This window comes from Cynocephalus volans, chromosome 5 (assembly GCF_027409185.1).
Source record: "Cynocephalus volans isolate mCynVol1 chromosome 5, mCynVol1.pri, whole genome shotgun sequence".
Taxonomy (NCBI): Eukaryota; Metazoa; Chordata; class Mammalia; order Dermoptera; family Cynocephalidae; genus Cynocephalus; species Cynocephalus volans.
In genome coordinates this window covers 9,697,656-9,709,049 of record NC_084464.1, presented here as the reverse complement: position 1 = coordinate 9,709,049, position 11,394 = coordinate 9,697,656, and the positions used below count along the sequence as shown (strand labels likewise).

Below are 11,394 nucleotides of genomic sequence, written 5' to 3'. Positions count from 1 at the left end.
AGGGGAAGGACAGTTCTGGAGTGGGGACTAGTGAGGGTGTTTGTGGGAGTTCTGGATCCAGGGCTCCCCTGGATGCTGGTGTTTCTTCTACTTCTTTTGATGTTTCACGGGTGGTTAGGTGAGCTTGCTCTGGCTCTTCCTCTGGCTCTGGTTCTGGCTCTTCCCTTGGCCCTGGCCCTGGCCATGGCTCGTGCTCTGGCTCTCTCTAGTGTTTGCTCTTGCTCAGGCTCTGGATCTTGATCCTGCTCTTGTTTTTGCTGTTGCTCTTGCTCTTCCTCTGCCTCTGGATCTTGCTCTGGCTCAGGATGTTGTTCATGTTCTGGCTTGGGCTCTGGCTCTGGCTCAGGATCTAGCTCTTGCTCTGGATCTTGCTCCTGATCTTTCTCGTGCTCTCGCTTGGGCTTTGGATATTGCTTTCGCTCTGGCTTTGGCAGTGGAGGTGGAGCTCGAGCTGGAGCTAAAGATGGCTTTAGCTCTTTGGACACTTGTTCAGCAAGGGCAGAAGCTGGAACTGGAGTGACAACGATTGAAAATATCAACATGAGTTTCTATGTCTCTTCCAATGACAGTCTTTCTGAGAAGCCCAAGTCCAGCGACCCAGCCTCAGGAAGTCACCCCACATTGCAGAACACTGCATGATTGTTCTGAGTACTCATTGCCCCTGTCCCCAGCCTGCTTCTGGAAACTCTGCTCTGTGTGGCCCAGCCCAGCCCCCTCCCCAAACCCTCACAGGCACCCACCCTCTTCCTTCTCACCCTCAGTCTCTGCCTCACTGGGCTCCAGGTGCTCCAGCTTCTCCAGCTGCGCCAGAAGAAGATCTGCCTTGCGCTCCACCTCTGATCCTGGCATGTTGATGTGTGCATAGGCCAACAGAAACTTCAAAGAAGGAAACTCAGGAGGCTCGTGGAAATTAATGGAATAGAATTCCAGCCAGATCTTTAGGATGGAGGACATGGCACTGGGGGAGACAGGTGGGCAGCAGCATCAGAGGCCTGGCCTATCCCTCTATGCTGCCCTCCCAGGGCTCCCCTGCATGAGCTGCAGTCTTGTACCCTCTGCCCCTGCCTCTCCATAGACCATTCCCTCCAATGTCCACCCCCAGTATGGCAGTCCTGGAAGAGATGGGCCTGGCAACCAAGGAGGGGCTGGCAAAAGCCTCCCTGGAAGGAGCTTTCAATCACTGGTGTGACCACCTTTCCCTTCTTCAGGGAAATCTGACACCTTCCTCTGTCTGGGTCCCTGCCCCATCCCTGTTGGAATGACCTGTCCATCAGGGCAGGAGGGTGCTGTCTGCTCTGGGCATTACTTGCTGGCACACAGGAGGTGTCCAGGAATATTTGATGAATGAGGAAACAGAGGGAGGCTCTGCTCCCCTGGCCTTCCCAGGGCCCTTGGAAAACCCCAAACTTGAGCTGACACGTGGATGTGCTGCACAAGTGTCTGCATCAAAATCTGCATCTCCTCTTCCCACTGACACTGATCTCTTGACCCTGACCACACTCTGCACCACCAGCACCAGCTGAGCATCCGCATGGGTGAGCATCCTCGAGTGTGAGCGGGATGCTCTGCACACCTGCTCTGGCTCAGCACGGGCTCTGGGGGTGTGGGCAGGGCTGGATGGAAGGGGTGGGGGCAGGTTCTCTCTGGGCTCACTCTGCTCTCCAGCCTCTCGCACACCCTACAGTGCCTGTGGCCCCATCCCCAGCTCATCTTGACTCCTTTTCCTGCAGGAAAAGGCGTGAGCCCTCAGTCCTGTAGCAGGAATCATAAGATGTGTGGCAGCCAGATTTCTGCCAGCCCCCCATCCACAGGCCCCCACAGACCACACATAGTTCTGTGGAGATGGGAGCTCCTCCATCTGCACTCAAACCCCACTCACCATTTTAGCTGCTCCAGGGGTCCGCCATCCCCATGAAAATTGGAAGCAATGCTTCTGTACCTAGAGGAGGCCAAGAGGGTGTCACATCTACCATATGGTGGCACTACCTGCTTCTCATGTCTATTGTGGTTGTCTGACCTCTGACTAGAATGGAAGCCCAGGAGGGCAGGGAATGTAGTCTCCTCGGTTCATTGGAATATGGTCAGTGCCCAGAAAGTCACTGCACATAGTGTGACTTCAGATATGTTTGTTGAAGGAATGAATGCCAACCAACTCCTCCCAAGATATCTGGGTGCACCTGAAGCCCCTCTGCCAGCCTCCAGTCTCCCTGCTTTGAATACACCCAGAAGCCTACAGATAGAATCTCAAATGTGAAAAGTGTGAAGCCCAAGTCAACGAGGTCAGTGAGGGTGTGACAGAGACTTCCTCGTGGGGGGGCAGGAATCCTGAATGAGGACGACTGTGGCCCCTCCAGCAGAACTTTCCACAGGGCTGGACTCAGGAGCAGCACTTTCCATGGGGGACCCACTGGAGCTTGTTCCTGTTACCACCCACTGAACACAGGTGGAAACTGAGGCTTAGAGGGGTGTGGTGACAGTCCCAAGACTCACAGCTGGGAGGCAGCCGAGTCACACTGTGGGATCGAGGGGCAGAGTGCTCACCTGAGGAAAAGCAGGTCCAGCACCTGCTGGGGACTGGCAAAGTTCCTGTAGCTCAGGAGAAAGCTATGCACATAGGAGCGGTTGCCATCCAGGACAGCAAGCAGCAGGTGCGCCACCCGCTTCTGCAGGATACCTGCCGGTACTGGCCACACCATGTGGGTTTCGCCCAGGCTCAGGGAAGACTTGTTTCTAGTCTTGAACAGGAAAGGGGAGAGATACACAGTGACAGCACCATGAACCCCCAGGTGGGAAGGGGCCGGAGGCCAGTCTTAACCCCAGGGAGGACATGAGAAGACAGCCTGAGGGCCCAGGGTTCATGTACAGGGTGGTGGTTGCCACCCCCGCAGTCCCCTTTCACCCTCCAGCCCTGACCTGAGGTGTGAACACACCAGGAACCAGCAGGTTTATAAATCCCCCACCCTCTGCCCCAGCCCAGGGAAGGTGTCCCATGTCCCCATGCTCCCCCCCACACAGGAGGAGGGTGTGCGGTCACCCAGGGAGGCTCACAGTGCTGGCCTGGCCCGCCCTCCCCTGGGACACCTGACATTACCTTTGGGGACCTCCTGCCAAAGGGCCACAGGAGTCCAGGGCGAGGGCTGACCCAGCGCCGGAAGCATCGGACAACCCTCTCAGCCCAGGGCTGCCTGGGGCTACTGCCCCGGGACCTCGGGATACAGCACGACATCTCACTCTGCCTGTGGCCAAGTGAGCTGGGGAAGGGGCTGTGTATAGAATGTGGGTGCCAGGTTACCTAGTTCCGAGTTCAGTTGTGGTCTGCCGTCAAGGAAGTGAGGTCACTTCCTGGTACCTCATTTCCTGAACCCCTCCTCTGTGTACAAGAGTGCATTTGCCCCTCTGGGTACCTGACTGCTGACCCTCCTTCCCCATGAACTCTCTCTATTGCCCACACTTCCACCAACACTGCCTGACCACACCCCTGTGCAAAGCCTGGGTGCAGCCAGCTTCACAGCTCGGAGGAGATACATGGAGGTTCAGCCCCAGCTCCTCCTTCTTATCACTTATGTGACCCTGGACAAGCCACTGTGACTCTCAGGACCTTCCCAGTCTCCCCTTCTACACAGTGGTGATCATTCTAGCATCTCCTTCCTAAGGATGTCATCAGGCATGTGTGAGCAAACATCCCTGAATCCTATGACTGGTGTCACATGTAGCTAATGAACAAAACTAGAGATAAAAACCCATGATGGTGTGGAAGGTAGCATGGAATACGACTAATGACACGTCTGGTTTCTGACATATAATCTTGAACATGTTGCTTGTGCTCTTGGCCTGTTTTCCCTGTCGTCACCATAATTATTATAATACACCAAATTTTACACATAAGCAAAGATGTACAGAGTCTGAGTGAAAACAGCCGGCTGCAGAGTGGCAGTCTTGTCAGTAACCAGTGACATCTTCTTGCACGGTCTTTCTCTTTGGACTTTCTTCTTTCCAGATCCTGCTTGGGTGGATTAATCTCGTACAGGTGACTAATCATACCCATTTGCATAAGGATCTTTCCAAGTTGCACGATCAGGTTTTACAGTTGAGGACACTGACACAGAGATTTAACTTCCTGGGCTGCGGGGGGCAGGCCCATCTTTTGAAACTAGATGTGTTCGATTGAGACAGAGATGAGGGGGAGTGGGTTAGGGGGCACTCAGCTCCTGGCTGAGGCTTGCCAAATATTATCACCAAACCCAAGCCTGGTTGCTGTGTCCACATTGAAACCCAACAAGCTCTTTGACTTGTGGAGTGGAGCCGGGGTGGGAAGAGAAGGGGAGATCGTGTGCGGGCTGTGGTCCTCACAGTATGGCCCAGCCTGAAACTTCAGGGTGTCTAAACATTCTAAACTTGAAACTGACTTTCCAGGTAATTAGGAAGGTAAGTTGTTGGAGTGAGCAGGACTGAAGCCATGTTGGGAACTAAAACTGCATGGGTTCTCAAAGATTTGAAAAGGACACAGATTTTTTTTTTTCCCTTGGACTTCATTTATCTGAGTTCCCTCTTTCCCCATGGTTATTTGATATTTTGAACCTCGGTTATGGGGCAAGATGACATTATATACATGGACGTGAAGCTATTCTCCGGTCAGCCTGGAGCTGCAGAATTGCATGTGCTATCCAAGGAAGACTCACTAAAGGTATGCTGATTCCATCCCTCCAGCAGGACCCTGAGATAACAGCAAGGACTGGAGCAGAAACCAGAGGGAGGCTGGCTGAGACTGCACCTGGTTTCTTGCACGTGCCCCTCCCTCCTGCTTTTCATTTCCCGTGCTCCATTCCCTCCGCTCCCCCTTAAACTCCCCCTGAAACCCTAAAGTGGTAGACAGTTCTAGTCTGTCTCCTTAGACATCTGATAGTGAACTTCCTGCCTCGCACCAACATTTGGGACTCACCAGTCTTTTGTTTCTGATTGGTGAGCAAGCGGTGGGACCTGGATGCCAGGAACATACTTGTAAAGGTAGGAGGAGAGGACATATTTGATTGAACTATTCGCAGCTCAAGATGGGGCTCATAGGACTTCAGCTTGTGTTAGTTGATTGGGGGAGGTTTCAAGGAAGGGGTTGTTTTGTTCTAGACTGGGTGCTGTCAAAAAGCAAGAGCAATTCTATGATTATCTTAATTTTTACTTAGAAGCAGGCAAACTAGTGCAGGAAAGGGAGAGAGACATCTGGCCCTTTTGTGGTTTGGACAAAGCTCTTGTTTGTGTCTGTTCTTAGACAATTACAGAACGGTCTTGGTTTCTGTCTTGCTCCAGAAAGGTAACAGAGAGAGTGTTCTGGGACATGGTTTATGTTCAGTAGGAGAACTCCATGGCCTGGCTCAGCTATGGTGGTCAGGGGCTGCTTTTTTTCTTTCTCAAAGTTCACATTATAATCAGTTGTTTTGTTTCTTTTTTCTTTTTTTTTTTTTAAGATGACCGGTAAGGGGATCTTAACCCTTGATTTGGTGTTGTCAGCACCACGCTAACCCTGTGAGCTCAGAGGCCATCCCTATATGGGATCCGAACCCAGGGCCTTGGTGTTATCAGCACCACACTCTCCCGACTGAGCCACAGGCCGGCCCTTGTTTCGTTTCTTTTAATCAAATACCTTCTGTGTTAGTTCATTCCTGTTGCTTATAACAAAATACTTGAAAGTGGGTGATTTGTAAAGAAAACAAAATCTATTGCTTACAGTTTCTGAGGCTGGGATGTCCAAAGTCCATCTGGTGGTGGTGACAGTGACCCCGGGGTCTCACATTGCAAGGTGGTGGAAGCTGAGAGAGCAAGACAGAGAAAGACAGACTCTCCTCTTCTTTTAAAGTCCTCAGAATCACACCCCTGACCATCATTTTTAATCCATTTGCTCCTGCATGGTCCTACAATCCAATCAGCTCTTCAAGGCTCCACCTTTCAACTACCATAACAGGATTTCCCACCCTCTTAACAGTCACAGTGGGGGCTAAGTTTCTTTCTTTTTTCTTTTTTTTTTACACCAACCAGGAGTTTAATATAAATACAACCAGCATAGAGAAACTCAAAACTATACATAAGCCAAACCCAGATGCCAAGAAGTGGAGATGACGGCAGGATTTCTGACCCTTTGGTTCAGCCGGCCCCGCAAATAAAATCCAACCAAAAGAAATCAATAAAATAACCATGATTCATATTGAGCTGTGGGAGAAAGAGGGGTGACAGGACAAAGGTAGGTGTGGGTTTCACCATGGGGTCAGGTCTGACCCTGGGCTGGGAGGGGGAGGGCAAGGTCCTTCACCACCACATAAGCCAAACCCGAGCCACCCAGGTGCTATGAGGCCCTACCCGAGCAGGGAGGCTGTGTCACACATGCGGCCGGACCCCGCCCCTCCCCCAATGGGATCAGACAGTGGCCACCCAGTCCTGCTGGGCTGGAGACTGACACAGGCTCTGCCTCCTTGTTTAGGCTGCCTGTGGAGGACGGGGTCACTGCTTCATGATGGCACCTGGCTCAGCCCCAGCAGACCACAAGAAGCCGGCCCCAGACTCACTCAGTGCCTCCAGCAGCTGTGCGGACGCCGCATCCTTAGCTACGTCATGCCCGTCCTGCCCATCTGCGGCCAGCGCAACCCAGATAAGGCCGCTGAAAGGCACTGGATGACCAGGGATCACCGCCTGGTACCAGAAGGGGTGCCAGCCAGCAGGTCTTGTGCCCAAACACTTGGTGAGGAACACCGGGCTGCCCAGCCTCATTTATTAGCACAGCAGCTGGAGGGCAGCCCGAGCCCCTTGGGACCCTAGCCTGTCCCTAGCCAAGGCCAATCGGCTGCCCTGCGGCTGTAGGCACCGCAGTGAGGGACCCGCAAGCTGCTGGCGGAGTCGCTGCTTCGGGCCTGCCTTGAGCCACTCCACGGCCACCTGACCTCCACAGAGGCGTGACAGCCCTCCCGCTAGGGCCTTTGGGGGCAGGGCGGCGGCGGTGCGCTGCGAGCTGAACTTGAGCAGCGCGATCTTCGCGGGCGCCGCCAGGGCTGGGCAGCGGCAGCGCCTCCTGCAGGCCGTGCCCGGAGGCTGCAGCGCGAGCAGCAGCGGCGGCGGCTCCCGTCGGCGGCGACCCGTCCACGCGCAGCTCGCTCTTCTCGCCGCAGCGGGCGGCTGTGCAGTGGGGCCATGGCGGCCTGCGCGCCGCGCCGCGAGCTGCAGCGGGCGTCGGGAAGCCGCGGTTCAGGCCGCCGAAGGTCATGGGCAGGCGGATCTCGCAGGCGGCCCGCGCGCTGGCACAGTGGGATCCCCTGGTGCTCGGAGACGTCCTGGTGCAGCCGCCGAGAGCACCTCCGAGCCGACCGGCGGCGGGAGGCCCACCCGGCCTGGGGCTGGCCCGCCGTCCTTCCTCTGCCCCTCCACCTGCACCAGGCGGACGCCCGTCTCCCTGACCCGCGCCTCCAACGACGCCTCGTTCTCTGGATTCACCTGCTCACCCCGGAGCTCACACGCCCGCTTGGACTCGTAAGTTTCTACTACAGAAAACCTGGGGATACAAGTCAAGCCTCAATGAGTTTGGGGGGACACAATTCAATCCACTATGCTTTCCCCCTACTTTAAAAAAAAAATGACTTTTTAAAACCAGGTCAGTTGTCTTAAACAATGTCATATTCTGGAGTAATCCGATTATTTCTCTGTGGTGGCATTTAACTTGTAATACACACTGAGGACCATTGTTTAGGTTTGTTTACTAATTTAAAGGAAAAAAATCCATTCTGTCAAGCAAGGACTAAAAACCACAAAACTACCTACACAGTTTCACTTATCAAGATTCTGACACTCAAAGTGAGGGACTGAAATTACTGAGTGTATATGTACTAATACGCTACAGTTGCTAGTGTTTTAAACCAAAAAGACACCTGAAAGAAGTCTTTATTTGGGTATTTGCCGCATTTCACAAATAAGTATATATGTACATATATTTATATATAAAGTTATATGTGATAAATTTGATACTTTTAACTAAAAGTGGAATCTACTATTAAACATTAGTGATACTCTGTTTTAAAACAATAAATGTTTTAAAGCTTTGCCAGATCATTAAACATCCTTAAATATTTCCTGCTCTCTAGGTAACCATATTTTGTATTTTCTTCTATAACGTGTCTGCTTTATAAATTTTACAATAACAACATTTAGGACCAGAGATATTCTTTATTTATCAGCCAAGTTCACAAAAGAAATGGGTGAATAAGTTGGTTTCAGCTGGCCCTCTCTGCAGCCAGTTAAGAAAAAGGGGCCTCCAGCTCGTCAGCTGGTAAAGCACTCCTGTCTCAGCAAACGAAGGGCCTCCACATGCCTTCAGATTCTGCTTACCTCCACCTATTGGTCTGGGACAAAGTCACAGTGACAAGACCTGTGACTTGAGAAACAAGTTTCATTCTTTTGTTTCTCACCTGACGTAGTCATCATTCTGTGGATTTGGTTTACCTGTGTTACAGTCACAAGCTTGACTCTTATCCATGTAGACCCAAACTCCTCCTTGGAGAAGTACCAAGCTCTTCAACAAAATGCAAAATGAAAGCAGCACAGGAAATGCCTCCCAGTGTTCGGTTTAGAAACCAATATGAGAGAGATGGTGCTTGCTACGCTCCATTTCATTTCATCTGCCATGAGATCTTCTCCTATGAGGGCAGTACCATCGCTATGCCCATTTTCCAGAAAAGAAGGCTGAGGTTTAAAATTAAGTTAAGAAAGCTTTGCATAAGATGACATACCAAGCAAGTAAAACAGTAAAGGTTTAAACTCTAGGCTATGACTTTCCTCTGCTTTTCCTTCACTGTAACAGGCAATAAAAAATGGCGTCCACATTGGGACGGAATGAGCAATGGTTTTCAAGCTGAAATTGTTTTCTTCAAAGGGATTGTTATTAAAAGGGTTTTCAGTATAGTCCATTACTAAAGAGCAAAATATTGTGGATTCAAATCTCAGAATTCTTTGCCTCTAAAACCCTAAAAAACAATACCCACAGTAATTTGCCTAGGAAAGCAGAAAAGTAAAGTCTTCAGGCTCCCTGCAGAGCTTTCAGGTTGGTACAGAAATGACCGGCCCATTATGATTAGCCTAATCCAGTCTGTTAATAACTGACAAGCCAATACCCTGTCCTCAGGCTGGTTCTATCTTCAGGCTGACAGCCTGCCGCATTCTTGGAGGCAACATGCCTGTGTCTCCCAAGGAGGAGGATTCACAGTGAGGGGGCAGTGGGAGGGCACAAAGTCTCCTGCGCTGCATACAACTGGCTATGGATTTCTTTTACCTAAATGTTCAGAATTCTCTCACACAAAGACTGGACGCAAAGTCCAATCTAGCTGAACCTCATTAACGGTTAAACAAATAATTTTAGCTTTTCTATTTAGCACCTTCCTTCCAAAACCAAAGGTAATTTCCAGCTGCCTATAAAAGCAGCACCAGGACCCTGCTTTTAGCCTCTCCATGTGCTTCACCTGAGACGTCTCTAACTGCCCTGTGCTGGTCACATAATCAACCTCCCCCTTGAGATTTAAAACAAAAAACAAGAAGCAAAATGTTCTATTTTGATAAGGATAGATTCACTACTGAGGTAGGAAAAAGTAGTAAGAGATTTTAATTCTTGTTCTTAGCAGCAATGGAATAAAGAATACAACAAACGGTCATTACCTCATCCACCATGGTCACGGTTCTTCACTAAGTGCTGCTGGGATGTCAAGATGACAAGTCTTGGTTCTCAAGGAGTTTAATGTCCAATAACAAAAAGCCAATCACTGATTAACTGCAACACATGGCAGAGGATTCAGAGGAGGGCAAGGGCACATCTGCTGAAGGAGGCCCAGGAAGCCATCCTTGAGCACACGAAACTGGAGCCGGGCTAGGAGGGACAGCAGAAGAGCAACAGGAGAGGCCACAGGCAGGGGGATGCCACACTCAGTGCGGGCACTCGAGAGACAGGAGACAGGGAGGAGAAGAGCCAGTGCCCATTATGGCCAAAGCTTGTGATGCAGGGAAGAGACAGAACACATGGTGATTGACTGGTCTGAGGAAAAAAGGGAAGCAGAAAACCATACCAAGGAAACTGGTATTTCAAGCCTGGGTACCAGGGAGTGAAGTCACGCTGATAACAGAACCAGGAGTTGGGGGAGGGGAGAGGATGGAGTGCAGAAGTTTGAATTTAGCCGTGTGGACTTTGAGACTTAGAGAGAGCATCCAGGTACAGAGATCAAATGGACAATCAAAACTGCAGGCTAGTCCTGTCTTTGGAGAGTTAATTTTCCAATCCCTATGGTGATTCCCAAATTCATATCATTATCAGAATCAGGTGGGGAACCTGTTCAAAGCAAGACCCCCTGGCCCCCACCCTAAGAAATCCTGACTACATAGATCTGGGAAGGGCCAGGTATGCATATTATTTAGAAACCAAGAGTAGAGGCCACTGCTCTTGGCACTCTGCTCACTTTGCAGTCTATAATCTCCGGCCTTTATAGTTCTGGGTATGCTTCCAGAGCATGCTCATTTTGATGGAACTTGCAGAACATGGAACTAGTACACCTTTCTGGAGGATTGGAAACATACCTTCACACCTGAAAATAATTTTTTCTCCGTCTGTATTCCACTGGCTATGGGAATGGCTTTGATATTCTGCTGTATAACTGATGGTCGAGGTCTGCGAGTACCAACAACTACAACACAAAGATCCATTCTGCCAAAACTTTTGTGACCAATGTAACTCATGACTTCATGACTACTAGGCTGATGGTAATGTGCAGCGGTTCTTTTGTTCTAAAGGATGAGGTGCAGTGAGGTTATGGGACAACTTACGTAACGAAACGTGAACCTTTTACAGATGTTGGTCACTTTGCACATGTTTCAGCAGACTTCTTGCTCGGAGTCCTCTCTACTCCTAGCTCCTTTTCCACCTCACAGAGGTCATTAAGCTCAGGAAGGCAACTTAGCCAATGGAAAACATTCAACCTGCAACTTTTATTAAAAGCACAAAATGCTTTTTTTATAAATTTTGTATTTTATTTCTGAAGAAAATAACCAGAGATGGGAAAAAAGAGCAAATGTGAAATGGAAACCTGACATTGCAAACCGCAGGAATTTTATTTTTTAAATGTTTCTAATAAAAGAGCAAATTAGTTTAGTATTAGAGTAACCCTAATTCTATTTACTGATGGCCTGTTTTCTCTCTGTTGTTAAAAAAAAACAGTAAAAGGCAACTTTTTGTGCACTCACTATGTATAAGCCATTGAGCTGTCTTTACACAAAATCTATAATTCTCACAGTTATCCCACTGCATAGGTAGTCTCATGACCACCACTTCTACAGATGACAATACCAAGGCTTGGACAAGTCTAGTTTTAGTTCTCGGTCTCTTCT

At 50.0% G+C, this 11,394-nt stretch overlaps 1 pseudogene; it reads right to left on the bottom strand.

Moving 5' to 3' along the window:
* Positions 1–6,486: 6,486 nt before the first annotated feature.
* LOC134378290 (dead end protein homolog 1-like) lies at positions 6,487–10,713 on the bottom strand (annotated as a pseudogene).
* Between the last annotated feature and the right edge of the window lie 681 nt (positions 10,714–11,394).